Raw genomic sequence first — 11,527 nt, forward strand, 5'->3', positions numbered from 1 at the left:
AATAATACATCACAGAAGAACGATCTATTATAGGCCTACGCCGACAGTGGGGTGTTACACTGGAGCGTTCTGACTTGTCTTAGACAAGGATACAAATACCGGAACATTGTCTGATGGAGTCTGCCCTGATTTGTAACTGGGTTTGGCCGGTCTTTGCTCTGAAATAATTTATTGTCACTGCATAGTGGATTGCAGTGAGAAGTCCACTGATGGGCTCTATATATATTGTATATGATTGTTTATTCGCGTTTCAATGTGATAAATGAGTGACATTTGTTGTTAAAGGAGAGTGTGAATTCCAATAGGTAATTTCTACTGGTAGACATTGTAAGTCTCCACATTGCCTTAGCTTACGATATCCCTTTGGTCACAGTGAAAGTAAATTGCACCCTTATTTATTCCAAGAATTTAAGTTTATAATACGTCATATATATTCGGGATATCTTCCATTATCCATCGCCTGGTATATACCAGCCAGTAATGTGCCATACACCTCAGTCTCCACAAAGGTTTCGAATGAGAGAAATTGATCGCACAGTTTGAGCAGAAGTCAAATCGACAGTTAAGTCATGTAATACAGTTACGGAGACGTTTTATATATAGCTTCCAGTTGGTAAGTTATTGTGGCTTCCTCACCTATACTTGCCAAATGAGGTTCATGTCTTAAAGGGTGTGTACAATTCTGGTCGAGGTGAAGATTTAGCTTTTAACGTTTTGTGAGATATTCAGAAACCACTCTATGAGATGTCAAAGAGCATGCAGTTCTAAGGGGTATCAAAAGTTTATTCGATGAAAATAGGTTTTGAAATGGCTGAGATATCCCAAAACAAGGTGAAACAAAGAGATACTAATAAAGTTGGGGCATGTCGCCTTTTATTATTAGCACTTTTTTTTTTGGATATCTCAGCCTTTTGAAAACCAATTTTCATCAAATAAACGTTGAATCCTTCTTAAGATTACATGCTCTTTTATATTTCATTAGAGGCTTTTTATTATCTCACATAGGAATGTTCAAAACATGAATCCCTACCTCAACCAGTATTGTACAGTCCCTTCAACCCTACAAAGCCAAGCTAAACCTAATCTATTTCGATCCTTGTAGGCCCAGGCCCCCTATAGTTTCTTCATCATCATTTTGAAGTATATATCCCCGTCATATTTGGCATATGGGTATAGAGCAACTCATTCTCTATACATGACCTTACATTTGAACTTTCTCAAGATAATCCATTGAGGACGCTATTCTTCAAAATATACAGAAATAAGAACGTGAAACGTCTTACAAAAGATGAAAACTATATATAAAAAGAAAAAAAATATTTTTGCTTCCCTTTCTTAAAATAAGTTGTAGAAAGAAAAAGGTAAAGGCTGATCGATTAGTACAGCGTACACTGTAAAAACATCGGTGTTAGATTTAACACCATAGATCAAACTTCAATAGAGGACCACACCCACAGGTGTTGAAAATGTATTATGACGGTGTTAAAAAGTGTTCGCCTGGCACTTCGTGGTGTTAATTTGACACTGTGGCTGGTGATATTTTTGACACTGCGCTAGAGTTAATTCAATAATGACACCGCATGGTGTTGATTTGATATTGGTGGTGTTAATTTCAATGGTATAACACCCGTCCAGCTTCAATAGGGGACCACACCAACTGGTGTTACTGTGATGGTGTTATTGTGTTTAAACATTTTTTTCAAATATCAAGTACTTAATCGGAAAATTCTTTATCGTCTTGTTGAAGTTCAAAATTAACAAGAAGTGCAGTAACTAAGAAACTATCAAATATATATATATATATATAAATTTTGAAATGACACCCGGAGGTGTTAATCTAACACCTAGTCTGGGCTCCGTCCCCTTTTCCTTGGTGCGATAAACCAAGAGAGGGCGCAAACTTTCTGATTGCGATAATCGAGAGACTGCGCGCCCAACGAAAAAGTCTCGGGTATATATCACAGTTCTCGGCGTATCGCAATCCTCGGGTGTCACGCCCTCATACGGCTTGATGCGTATACGATCACCGCTACGAGTAAAAAGAGTCCAGAAGCTAGACTATCTAACACCATGAATGAGCACCGGAAATTTAACACCAGCTCGGTGTTTCATATTTAACTCCGGACTTTTTACAGTGTAATAGACTGCATCAGCACCTTAAAGTAAATTTGTTTCACAATTTTCGAGTGTTTCGCTAGTGCACATGCCGTTGAGAAATTCAGGAAAATGATGATATAGTGCATAACGACGTTATCTGTCCCTTACTTTTTCGCTACAGACCTGCCTGGAGGTTCCATGCCTTGGCTTGGACCCCCGGGACAACCATTACAGTGTCCATGATGGAAAAAGATTCCGTAATCGACGAACTCCTACGACAGCTCTGAGCATTCTACCAGGGAGGTGGAAGACCTCCCTGATTTTACTATTCTTCATGCACACATTTTATTTACAGGAATAGGTTCTCAACGCTCGAAAGAACCAAATTTGCAGTGTAACAACAGACAGTTCTCACGTTTAACATTCGTTTATTATTTCCTATAGATGGACCGTACTGTACTCGATGTGATCCAATAGAACCCTTACAAATCAATTTACAGTTCAATCACATAGGAATATAGAAATAGCTGTACCTTATATGAATGATTCACCCTACATATTTTATTCTTTCAGCAGTTCTTTCGTCAATTATCCCTTTAATGGAATCATTTCGCAAAACCTCTGTCTGCTATCAACCAGGCAACTAAGACTAATTTGATGCATGATTCAAGCTTGACTTTCTCTTCCTGTAATGATGCCTACTTTTTATGTTGCAACTCCTATTCGTATGCTCTGCATGATTGCAAATGTTTTATCTATAAGATATTCACTCTCTCCCTCTCCTTCATAAATGTTTGTCTCCATTATTCTCCGCACAACGGGAGACTCCTGTTCGTTGAGGAGAGCGCGCGCTCCGTCAACCCTTGACCTTATTTAGGCATACTGATGGACGGGAAGACAGCATGGTGAAAGCAGCTGACAACGAGGTGGAAAGAGGCCGTCTGTTCCACCTCATTCCTTTCTCGTAATTACTGAGCCACTCTCTTTTAGCAGCATGAAATAATACTTTCCGCCTTTGTCCATATAACAGGCCATGACATGTACTTCGGATTTCACACAAGTTGTGATTAGGGGAAAACCATTGGCTTAGAAATTAGAGTACTATTGTGAACGATCAAGCCCAGTTAGAGAAACCTGCTTTTTGCTCTTTATAATATTGTCATTGGTTGGTTTAATGTTGTTTAGGAGTTATTGTTGTCAGTATGGGTCTAGGGCAATTACCCCCTGGACAATCACCCCAGACCCTTCCCCGCACCCTAACCCTTATCCTATAATCCTGAACACAACCCAAATTCTAACCCTAGGCCTTACCCTAACCCTATAATCTTTACTCTGACCTTATCACTATATTAGCGGGGGGGGGGGGGGGGGGGGGGTAATTTTCCTCGGGGTACGGTCAGTATCAAAAAGGACAATCGGTTTGTGAATGGAATATCGACAATTTTTATGATGGTGGTAGTTTTGATAATGATGATCCTGAATGTAATGAAATATAACTAGTAAAGGTATGTAATCGTTTTCAGCATGTCAATTAGCATGCAGCTGTAAAGAGGGCATTTCCGAGTTTGCAGTACATTACCCTGACTGGAGAATTTTCAAAATAGATATTGTATCTTTACTTGACTGAATTTACCTTGACAACTTTTCCGTAATTTAGAATATCAACAGAATCCATGATGAGATAGCAGAAAAGAGGTAATAGCGTTCAATGTTAGCATAACTTTTCGGTCTACAGAAATGTTTGCAACTCACCCTTCCCATTTTAATCGAAGAATTTAACGAAGTGAATCATTTGATAACGCATGTAGTACACAGTGGTACTTTCATTAGACATTAAATACTAATATGCATCTATCATGATGATAATGATAATAATATAATAATAATAATGATGATAATGATAATAATAATAATAATAATAATAATAATAATAATAATAATAATAATAATAATAATAAAAATAATGTTAATAATAATTTACAACATTTTGATAGCGCGTTATTACCTAAAATGTCTCTAAGCGCTATGGGAAAAAGAAAACAATAGAAAGGGAAGAAGAGGAAAGAAAAGAGAGAAAGAAAAAGAAGGTACAGTTTCAGAAACGGTATAAGACATGAGACACAGTCATGATACTACTCAATAAACAAATACGTTTTTAACATGGATTTAAATTTGTCTACTGAGTCTGTTTGTCTCAAGCATTCAGGTGAGGTGATGCTGACTGAAACGTTCTATACTAGAACCATAAGATTGTGTATTGACAGGAGGAGATATTAAAAGTGATTTGTTGTTAGACCGCAAGTTCCGAGAGGGTAAGTATTCAGTTATCAACTGATACTTTCTATAGTATTTCAAATGCAAGCGTCTCTTCCCACCTCCCTGATTTTAGTGAACTAGCTCGAGTCTGCATACAAAGTCATGCTGCCACTGACAGAGAGCGAGGGGACGGGAAGGAAAGGGAAACTCTTATACCTTAAGACGTTGTGAAACGAGAAATCCATGTCATTTGAAAGAGATTAGAGAAATGCCATGCTCACAACACATCATCTTGAACACATCAGGAGTCAATAATTATGATCAAGACAGCTGTTTAATCACAGAGATGGTTCAAGGGTATCCTTAGCAAATGATCTGAGGAATGCGAGGACCCCGGCCAGAGAGGTGCCTCATGTGAGCTGAAGGCAAATTGTCGTCCAGGGTTTGTTTCTTTGTCAATGCAGATTGGCTACCGTCTTGTAGAGCGACATGACTAGGGATAGAATATCAGAAGAACTTTATTACTGTACCATACCCCGTTTAATTCTAGAGGACATGGTAGGAGATTATTTAACATGGGACACATTGGATGATACACATTATAGAAGTCATATCTTTCATACACAATTTAGTGACAGCGACCAGTCTCCCCCTAAGCGTCATATCACAGGCGGACGGAGTGTCAATTTGGCCGGGGGGGGGGGGGGGGGGGGGGCGGAGGAGGGGTGGACATTCCATTTTCCCATTACACAGATATCGGGAATGTGAAAAAAAAAGTAAGTCTATATATATTACACGTAAACGCTGTGATGAGCTAATATTACGCGTACACGTTGTAGTTAGCTTATAAAACATTATTGAATACTTCATAATTCGGTGTCATCCTGGTTAATCAGTTTCCCAAGACTATCCCGACCAAGGATGATGCAATATCAAAACGAGCTGATAAATGTTCATGACATAATAAGTAATGAGTTACATTCATAAGTTACCCGAAATACAAATTATATGCGTGAACTGAATGTAGATTAAAAAGTCACATTAGAACAGACTAAAGTCGGAAGAGATATTTTATATACCTTTTGATTATTAAATTTGTTAATTGCCAATTTTATTAATTTATTTTATTTCATTTCACATCTTTAAAAAAGGTGGCCCAAGTCAGCATTGGCTGGTTTTCATCGGGGCCCTTTAAAACACAATACATAAAATATTCCAGAATTACATTTACTAACAAACAATATATATATATATATATATATATATATATATATACATATATATATATATGTATATAAATATATATATATATATATAAATTTATATACATATGTATATGTATATATATATATACTAATATATATATATATATATATATATATTCAATACGATCAAAAATCAAACATATAACGCTTACAGAACAATTTCAAAGACATTTAAATACTACAACGTTTCTAAATGAACAGAAATGAATTGAGAAAAACTATATGAACAATGGCATCTATTGCACAAAATAAACAACCGATAAAACTGTTATAGGTAATAGTCGTTGATAAAAAAAAATCGATATTAAAACACACATATCATAAGCTCCTTGTGAACAAACCTAAGTTGGGGGAACATCGTGTCTCTAGGCTCACACATATCATAATCTGTGTCTTCATGAAGATTGAATCTACGAATCTGTGTCTTCTGAATCTAGATCTGTGTCTTCTTGAAGACATAACCAGTGTCTTCTTGAAGATTGAATCAAGGAAGTAACTAGACGAGCCACCTCCCTAGTTGACTCAAACGAGATCTAGTATATCTTACATACATTATTTATCAACACTTTTGTATGATGTGTGATAAGTGATCTTATATCAGATGTTCATTGTTTAGTGGCAAGCAGGTTGAGTTGATCATAATTAGTATGCATAGGTCAGGCGCGGCTCTGTTGCCTCATGTTATAATACCCTGTGTACATTTTGGTGTCAAAGGTATCAAACGACGGAAGTCAGAGATTATATATATTACAAATGATAAATGATGATAAAATTCTAATTCTATACAGTTGTAACCAGTAGTATCAATACTAGAAGTGATAACAAAGATGGTGATAATAATGATAAGGAAAAACCATGATAACTATGGTGGTAATTCTTATTTAATGGGAGAAACTACAGTTACCATGATGATAATAAGAATTATATTTCTTCACTCTTGTAGTGAGTTTGTTCTTATTTCCCCATTCGGTCGCGTTGGTCCTTCGCAGACGTACAACATTATAAGTATTTAGCGCTGGTTTATCCGACTGCTGCTTATAATTCAATACTAGCGATGAATATAAGTAAAACTCCATGGACGAAGACAATGCTTTCAAGACCTTTAGCTTGTTTGCTGTTACTCGATTATTCTCAGCCTCGATAGTTCATGCTTACGCATTGAACAAACGCATACAGACAGATTTTGCACACACACACACACACACACACACACACACACACACACACACATACGAAAATACGCATTGACCCTTGTGGAGTGAAGTGTCCAAACTTTTAGTACATGTAACACGTATGTTTTTATGAGGACGAAATGGGGACTTTACCAGCTAGTTTATAATTGTTTGGTGCATGGTATCACCAGGGAGATGGGAAGAGACACCTCCCTGGTATCACACATCAGCTTGCTTGCTGCTCTTACTCGCTGAATTCATTGATTATTTTGGTGGATATTAACCAGTCAGAAATAATCTGTCTTTCCTTGAAACAAAAACAGCCAAAAACAATCAAAATTAGACTATGTGTTAGCAATGTGAATGTGAATGAAACGAAAAAGGTTCTCTAGGTCTAATGTGGGAGGGGGAGAGCTGGGGAGAGCTCTAACACATACATGCTGCTCTTCTTTATTTGATGGACAATGTTCTACCGACTCTGAAGTTCAAAAACACAATATTTCACCTCACCCATCTGTTTTCTTGTACCTACATTGCTCGTTTGTTTTGTCAAATTTTGAAGATTTAAAATCTGAGAACAGATAGATTATGTTCATATTTCCATGTATCAAACTAACCACCATCACATTGACAACATTAAAAATGAATGGTCGATCCGCTCTATGAAGTTTGCTGTGTTGGCCTCACCGTCCTTGGAAGAAGTAAATTCGGATTGTGGTTCATTTCTTATCAAATTGTTTTAAAGTGTTCTTAATACGATTTTGAAACACGAATTTTACAAAAGTCCCTTATACTCCCTCATTGTCTCTCACCTATACTCGAGATTAAACGAACACACCCTTGTCGTGAGAACTCTGGGATTAAAAAAATATCATATCATGACATTGACGTTCATGAAAGTCACAGTCTCGTAATTCTTTAAATTAATTTTGCTCTAAGCGTTGGATGTGGTAAATATGGACAAGAAGTCCATTGATGAATTTCTATTTACTAAGCATGGCCAATATTGACAAAGAATTATCCATTTATTGGGGGGAGGGGGCTGGGTGATTATATATATGAAGCCTGATATATATCTACTTTTATGGTATTAATGTAAACAATTGGTGCTATATGCCACAATCATCTTAACTATCTGAGGCCGTGATCACTTTTCGAAATTATATTCCAGCATGAAGTGATCCATACCCCTCCTGACAAAAAAAAAAAGTCGTATATAAACTGGTAATATGCAAACGACTGCTTACAATTCAAACACATATTATCGTGTATTATATGTCTAGTGAGGCAATTCCTTCCCAACCCCCCCCCCCCCCACCACCACCACCACCACCACCACCACTCGACATCCACTAATATACCGATCATGCCGGTGACAAGAAATCTATGCCATTGACATCTAATCATCATGCCACAAGTCTCATAAGCGAACATAGTATCGAAGAAACGGGGCTATATCTAAGGTTGAAGGGTGACCATCTCAAATAACTGATTACTGATAATAGTCAATATCAACAAAGTGTCGATCAGGAAAGTGACAATTTGAAGACTCATTATGCAGAGTGCATTTCTTTTGGGCTAACTGGAATCTATCTTCAGTCATATAGCTCATAAATCTAGAGTAGGTCTTACAAGCATTGCACAATTGTACTTTTGTGAAGAATAATCTGCTTTTTTTGTACTTTACTCATGTCAAATATCCGCAATTTCTTCTTTTAATTCAATGCACATTAACTGATATGCATCCAGTCAGACAATGCAAAAATAAAAAGTGATCTTGTGGGATCTTGGACAATCCTTTCAGACTTCTGAATTCTTTGTTGTTATTGTTGAATTCTCAGTGCCGCCCTCTTCAGATGGGAGCAAGATATGAAATCACAAGGGTACGAAAATATCAAGAAAATGTAACAAAATATCATAATGTAATATGGATTGTGTACCTTTCAGTACCAAGACAAAAAATGTTATTGCGCCGGACCTCTTCTCTTCAGTAAATTCCCTTATGACGTCTTCTTTTGCACATAAACACCCAGAGAAGTCTTGAGCATCAAGTTTTAAAATCATTCATAATATACATGTTTGAAAAGTAGCATTTGACTGTTTCCAAGATCAGCAATGATTATTTCATTGGCACTGATACCGTCAATATCGCGCTGTCACGATACTATCTACTAATGATATAGGTGCATTCTTCATTCTATATCACTGCCAAGAGACAATGCACATATCGACAGATAATTCAATACCTTCAAAGCAAATTGATCTTACCTGGCTCTATTTCGTACTCTTTACTAACCACGCCCAGTCAGCTCACAGCTTCCACGTCGATCGACTTGTATGTCCCGGCTACACCCAGTGAAGTGCAAGTAGCATACAGACTATCGCGGATGCCATTTCATCAGCATATCCAACCAAAGCGTGCAGGGCATGGGCTGCACATTCTTCACATTCCATATTCCTAGTTCTGACAGCCAGACAACTTGTGACAACATGAAGGCGACCAACTTCAAGATCGCTTCATCGTTTAATAATTTTATAACTGTTCGGTCTCATATACATTCTCTTCAACCGCATTTCATAATCCACTTTTGCAATCTGACGTTTGCGCGATAATGAACAATGCTCTCGACTGGCATACTGATTCGTGATCCCATAAAAGACTACCTACATCAACGGTAGTTTGTTTTCCCATCAGCTCATGCAACATATTCTGAAAAATATATAGAGTGTGTAAGTTTACACATTAGCATACGCCTTTGTAATGAGAATGAAAGGGAATGTACATATAGCCTCTGCTACATCATTGTATACGTAGTTCACCATACATGTAATATTTTGTATATGAGATAATAAAATGGGCGATTACGTTTAAAAATGATATGTATATACAATTATATATATATATATATATATATATATATATATATATATATATATATCAATAACAATGTCACAATAGAGGAATGCATTAAATGCCAATTCAAAATCCGAATTTTCGGGGGCCTCCCCTTCGGCAGGGATGAAAGTGGATCCCTGCTGACAAAGGGGGAGGCACTCATAGTTTGTCTTTGAGTGCGCGCTCTACGTGTTCAGTTTTTGTTTTGCTTGGTTTTGATACCGTCATTGTCAAGACTCCTGAAGAAGGCGGAGGCCGCTGAAAATTCGAGGCGAATTAACTCATTTTTATTGGCCGAAAATGCATTACCAGTTTATTTCTTAACATGTATAATATATATGTATATATATATATATATATATATATATATATATATATATATATATATTTATGTATATATACATATATATATATATATATATATATGTATATATATATATATATATATATATATTTATGTATATATACATGTATATATATATATATATATATATATATATATAGATATATATAGATATATATATATATATATATATATATAAACTGAACAATTGTGAAATAATTACCTATTCAGTTTTGTAGACTACCTTGTGGGTGATGCGCGTGCCACTTTTGCCAATTATTACGATCACGCGGTCAACGGTCAAGATCTCAGGGGGGAGGTCCAATGAGCCCCCCCCCCCCCCCCCCCCAGTCCTATATACGAGGCATCAAAATAGCCCAGTCTTTTTAGGGTTAAACCGGCCATTAACCCGAAGGATAATTCAACTTGGGGATAAATGCAAGGGATCATCTACATTCTGTTTGCGTTTATTACCTATTTTGTTACATATGAATGGTATTGTGAATTATTTAAAGATTTTCAAATTTTCGTTGCTCACCTCATTAATCTCCACAAGGAATAATGAACTTGAAATACGAAGTGAATGGTAGAAGAGAAATGAATTGTTTTTAAATTTTAGTATAACAAAATGTATATTTCATCCAAGAGGAAGAATATTGTTGTTTCACATCCAAAATGTCATGATTGATTACATTTCCATTGATATAACCGAGTCGACATCTTTTCTAGAGACTCTCTTTCATGAATCCCCTAACTGGACCAATTTATTGGAATTCCCTGAATCATGATTTAAAATCTGCTCCATCAGTATACTCATTTAAGTTTTTTTCTTTTACAATCTTATAATGACGACTCGCAGAATCAGATTAGTTTATAGGCTTACTTTGTTACTCATCCGCAATATCGGCATTGCCGTTCTCTTTATTATTGTAACTATTGCTCAAGCCTTGATTTTAAGATTTTCTTTAACCTATACTTCGCAGTTGAAGGGTTTGTTCTACATTCGTTTTTCTTTTTCTCTTTCTTCCTCAAACCTCCGAGGATCGTCGTCTGTGTTGCATATTCCTGTCTATTTTGTTACCTCTTTATCACGCTATAGTCTTGTTTCCTCTTGTGTCGTCAAGTCAGTTTGTTTCTTGTTTTTCCTCCTACAAGTAGTCTTGTTGCTGTCCCAGTCCTGTTACATGTTCATTACTCTGTTTGTTGTTGTTTTATGTTATGTATAACTGTTTGTTCGTCTGTCTCTTAGGGGGCTGCCAAACTTTTTTGTGACGAACTTTTTGTGCGGATTTTTTGCTGTTTTCAATTCAATTTTTACATCGGGCTTCTAATACAAGAGGGGCCCACACTCTACAAGCTGTGTCTTTTTAGTGGGTCCCTCCGTTTTTTTTTTTTTTTTCACACAGTGCATATATTGAAAACTATTTCACTTTCGTTATCTTAGCAACTATTGCAATGTATCGCTACTGTTGTTTTTTTTTCCTATTATTGTTGTCTT

At 36.4% G+C, this 11,527-nt stretch overlaps 1 protein-coding gene across 1 annotated transcript in view; it reads right to left on the minus strand.

Moving 5' to 3' along the window:
* LOC139711579 (gelsolin-like protein 1) overlaps positions 1-9,148 on the minus strand; it is a 31,706-nt gene extending 22,558 nt beyond the window's left edge. Inside the window, exon 1 of the mRNA XM_071623458.1 lies at positions 9,059-9,148. The gene's annotated coding sequence lies outside the window, so the exon portion shown is untranslated. The remainder of the gene's footprint in view (positions 1-9,058) is intronic.
* Positions 9,149-11,527: the final 2,379 nt, after the last annotated feature.

The sequence above is a fragment of the Diadema antillarum genome, unplaced genomic scaffold, assembly GCF_040938485.1.
Source record: "Diadema antillarum isolate AM-2024a unplaced genomic scaffold, OU_Dant_1.0 seq00001671_RagTag, whole genome shotgun sequence".
In the NCBI taxonomy this organism is placed as follows: Eukaryota; Metazoa; Echinodermata; class Echinoidea; order Diadematoida; family Diadematidae; genus Diadema; species Diadema antillarum.